This window comes from Larimichthys crocea, chromosome XX (genome assembly GCF_000972845.2).
Source record: "Larimichthys crocea isolate SSNF chromosome XX, L_crocea_2.0, whole genome shotgun sequence".
NCBI classification, from domain to species: domain Eukaryota; kingdom Metazoa; phylum Chordata; class Actinopteri; family Sciaenidae; genus Larimichthys; species Larimichthys crocea.
In genome coordinates, this window is record NC_040030.1 from 4,146,903 (window position 1) to 4,152,056 (window position 5,154).

A 5,154-nucleotide genomic window follows, 5' to 3' on the forward strand; every position below is an offset into this window, starting at 1 on the left:
ACAGTGTACTACACTACCTAGTACTGAGTGCCAGTCACCTTCCCGGGCACTGTCGAGGGTGCCTTTGAGCAAGCACGGACCCAAACAGCTCTCAGGGCGCCGTTATGTGACTCCACCTTCTCTCTACATTTGCATCTATAAGCCGTTTGTGGGTTTTGTTGTATTTTGGGCCTATATATGTAAAAACATCTCCATTAAGTGATCAATAAAATTTAACTTCTTGTCTTAGAAGCACATTTTGTGTGTTCTTTTGCTTTTTTTTAATCAAAGCAACTGACCCCCCAGACTCCTGGGCAATGTGGAAAGGTAATCTTTGTAACACTTGCGGTCCCGGTGACTGCTCTTCAGCAAACGTTTCTTCGTTCAACTCTAAGCGACATAAAATTGGACGTAGCTTTCAGAAGCCGGTGTTCCTATAATTGACTTTATTACTCATGGAACGGATCTTCTTGTAGCGGAATAAAATCTCGGATGACCTGATCGGGCTACAGGACTACAGCGATTAGGGATGCTTCGAGTTTCCATTTCTCCAACTTTTGGGCTCCTTATTTCATTTTTGTTTTTGTGTTTTTTTTTATGATTTCATTAGCATGCACAGCTCACAAATGATCTGCCAGAGATGTTCTTCTAAGATATTTGGCAAGATGACAATGGCTATTCCCATCTAGGAAGGCGTGACAGTCATGAGAATTTAAGGTTCTTTACAGTTCTGCATCTGGGGACTTCACTCTTCTTGGCCCGGCGATGGGTCTACCCGGCTACGTTACATGATTTTTTTTTTTTTTCACCCTCCTCCACCGTAGCTATCCATCATCACACCTGCAAAATGGCATCCAGTAAGACCAGTGCTCTCCATACTGGCTGATAGATCGGGGGGGTTGGGGGGGTGGTACTCATGCTGGTGGATGTGGTCACCCTGCGTGGTATGGGGATTCCTTGAGGGAGCGAGGCGGGGCGATATAGACTGTGGTGTGTGGTGTGTGTGTGTGCCAGGCATTGGCAGGCTGCCTACTCCTGATCCTGTTGGATGCCTTCCATTGGCCCTCTTCCCCCTGAACTCCCCCCTTCCTCCCCTCTCTTCTTCTCTGCTTTTATTTCACAGTGCTTCTGTGAACGTTCTGTAATATAAACTCGCATGTAATATGACATAAAAGACAAACCGCCCACCATAGATACCCTGTTTTCACCTTCAGAGACAGACGTTGGTGTGAAGCAGGTCGATGATGATGGGGTCCCGTCCAATCGTCTATATTTGCTTAAGAAGTGGTCCTCACTGAGTATTTATGTAACTGCTGTCTGACTTATCTAACGTTAAGGAAAGGAGCGTCGCTGCTTCCTTCTTATCTCCTCCAGCAGAGGATACAGGAACATCCTTTACGAAAGGAAAAGGAGACGGATGCGTGATTATAAAGACACTAAAGGTGTTTCAAGTTGTCGTAAAATGTTAATAACTGGCTTCTAATTGATATAAAACATGAATATGACATCATTAGGTGCGACGGTTAAACTTTCTCTAACTGCAGATCATCACGGAAGTTCCTCCTGCTTATCAATCATTCGTCTTGGGTCATAACTTGCTAATATGTTTATGTACAGGTGGTCAATATTACTTTCTTATTTTAATTCTGACGTTGATAATGAAGTCATATTTTTACCGGGTTATCCATGTTTATATTTAAATGCGTAAAAAAAAATACCATAAGACAGCACAGGAAGACGTAGCTGTGCGTTCTGTAGTCCATCTTCTGAAGTTTGTAGTTTTACATCAACATCCCCCTCCGTATAATGAAATGAAGCCAACACAAAGTGCCAAAAAGCTGCAGTTCCTCTAACGTCCACTTGAGGCTGGCTCCAGAAGTGAGTCAGTCTCCATAAGTCCCATGTTACAGCAAAATAAACATGTTTACAGCCTGGTACAAAAACAGTTTTGGTCTCTGTAGCTAATTTTCCCCGTTCATGACAACTGTTACTGAGGTGATTTATATACAAACTCACCTGTTCACATTATATTAAGGCTTTAAACGGTTATGCAGGATAAGAGGTGACGCTTTGATGACAGGTGGGTGTGGTCACAGGTGGCTTGTTTGAGCAAACCGGGTCATTTGGCCAATGTGATGTAACCTAGTGGAGGAGAAGTGTCTAGGAAGGACTTAAGATCTATTTGACTATTCATAGAGTCTCCTGTCCTGTCCTGTGTTTTCCAATAAAAATACTCAGCGTTTGGACGCCGGCTTAGGGATTCACTCCTTCTGGCTTCCTTTTTGTCTCGAACCGGCTTATCCGGCGAACTGAGAGACATCTGAAATGCCCCCGAAAGCAAGTATATTAATGAAAATGTTTTTAATCTCTATGGCCACATAAACTATTTGGGATTATCCAATATCTTTACAAATAGAGCTGATTATCCCATTCAGCTGAACTCGTACTATAAATAGTTTTTTTTTTTTTTTATACTGATGTAGATTTGTGGGGGCCGAGCGAAGGGAGGAGGGGGGGATAAGTGTTTTCTGGTGATGTTCTTTTTTTTTTATTTGATGCCCCCTCCTCCTCCTTCTCTTCTTTCTTCTTCTTCCTCCAGACACATACACTCACGCCAGTTTTTTTTTCTTTCCCCGCGCCCCGTGGTCTTTTCTGTACACTGAATATTCTACACTAATACCATTCTCCAAATGTCAGAATAGGGAGAGCATAAAAAAAAAAAAAACTTTGGCTTTATGATTTTATTTTTCACCTCCAGAAAAAAAAAGTCCGAGAGGGTTTTTTATTCCTGTTCCCTTCTTTCTCCATCTCTCTTTGTCTTCGCCGTGCTTAGTCTCTTCTTTTCCCGCTTCATTCTATTCCATTTATTCATATTCAACAGTCAAATCATTTCATGAAAAAAGAGAGCGAAGAGAGCGCACCGAGGAGGAAGGCACACACAGAGAGAGAGAGAGAGGAAATCCGGAGATTGCAGATGGAAGTGGTATTTTTTTTTCATGTTTTACCTTCCGCATTTGAACCGCGATGGGAAAGCGCTAGGAGCACCGCTTTACATAGCAGCCTCCCTCTCATCACACGCCGCAATCGGGCCTAAATCCGCAGCAAAAAATGCCACTCAACCTGATAGCTTATTAAAATTTGCGGGACTCAATTTGAGATAGCGATCGTTCCTATTAAAAAGCCAAATGTAAGATAGTTTTTTTATATAAATCTCAGGGTGGATGGAATTGTTAATCAGCATAGGCTGATGTGATTTCTCTGTCACAAATCCGCCCAGGGCTCAGCGGCACACCAGCTTACCGTAACTTCGGGCTTAGCAGTCGCCACGAAGGAAACGGGGTAGGGAGGGGAAAGTGGGGGGGTAAGGAGAAGAGAAGAAGAGAGGGGGTGCAGTGGATTCGCGGTGTGTATGTTGTGATGTGTGTATGTGGGGAGGAGGAGGAGGAGGAGGAGGGAGAGGTGATGGGTTGGGTGATGGGGGTGGCTTAGCCCCTCCATCCCCACCAGCCGTGCCAGCCGTCACCAAGTCCGCCAGCCGCCTCCAGCAGCAGCCCTCCTTGATGAGGGCGAGCTGATAACGGAGCTTGATTGGATTAGGCAAAGTTGCTGGAGTGTGTTTTATTTTGCAAGGCTGGGAAAAAAAAAAAAAAAAAAAAGAGCAATCTGACCTGTGGCTTGAGAAAATATAAAAGAACGCCATCATCACCTTAGTTGCAGAAATCTTTTTGAAGAAAATTTGCTGTTAACATTTTCCAAGCTTTTTTTTTTTTTTTTTGTGTTTTTTGTTTTCCAGGCGTACTCGATTGTTTCTTGTGTTTCTGTTTCTCTGGAGAGAGCCATCGCTTGAGAATCGTGTGAATTGGGTGGCCCCCTAGTGTGACCCAAGTGCCGGGGTTTTAAAAAGGATGAGAGTTGATTTTCGCCCCTCCTTCGCTTAGCCACTGCCCCCCTCACCACCCACCACACCACCACGCCGCCTCTCTTGCCTCGTCCTGCCTGGCACGACCTCCGTTTGTGGGCTGAGCTGTGGACTCCCTCCAGACCCCGTTTGTTCTCTGGATCGGTATCGGCCACGCTTAGAGAACAGCCCCGCTTAACCTCCCAACAACACACACACATCTAAAGCACGCACACATTGTGGGGTGGATAAGAAAATGCACAATAGTGAGTGAATGAGTGCAGTCGTTTGCTCTATAGTGTCGCTTCCTCTTATCAATTTGAGGCGTTCGCCGAAAGAGTCATCCTGTTGTAGTCGATGTTGCTACAAATGAGCTCCCGTCGCCGACGATGGTTCGCATTTTGCAGCGATGGCTGGCCAAGGGACACACGCATCCCATGATGCATTGTTGGGTTGGCCCGGCCAATGCCCTTCCTCAGCTGCGTACGAGAAAAAGAACTCTCGCTCCGTCGTGAGAATGATGCACCGAGGTGGCATCCCATGAAAACACAACCGATATGCATCGGAGAGTCTTTACCGATCTCTGTCTTTTTATACCGCGTGTCCGCGAATGTACTGCACTGCAATCATAATTTGACGAACCTTCCCCATTAGCAGAGCTGCCGTCTAGCCAGTCCTCCCTGCCTCTCGGTATTGATGTGATTTTATGGTAAGAAGCCTGCGTGCGCGCTGTAATCCAACACCAGAGAGAAGGGAAGATAATGCCAGCGGCTGTCAAGCGACGAAGGGTTAGTTTGACTTAGTTATGAAGATCAGGGACACACGTGTAGGTGGAGTTCTTGACGGCTTCAAATGACCCCCGAAATCGGGAGTATGGATCTTCGAGATCTCGCCCGAGGTTGACCGAAGAAAAAAAAAAAAAAAGGTACCCGCGTGTGTCATGTTCGTGTTGTTTCGGCGGGTCAACAAAGAGCTTAAGAGTTTAAAGAGTGTTGAATTGATGCACATTCCTGCCTTTTGTCTCCGTCGGTGTTCTTTGTGTCTGTGGTTTGGAATTGCAGCGGCCTCTCTAACCTGGCAACGGTCAGTAGCCATCTCTGTTTGATGATGTCACAAAGTCTTAGGCTGATGGGTATCTGTCGGAGGTTTGGCTGAGCCCGCCGGGTTTCTCTGGTTAGCCGCTGGGTGTCTTGTGTGTGTCGCCTGTGGGGGGCTTGTGGTGCGCCGTGCTCGGTGAGATTGCATTCATCGCGCTGCCATTGGACGGCATTATCAAG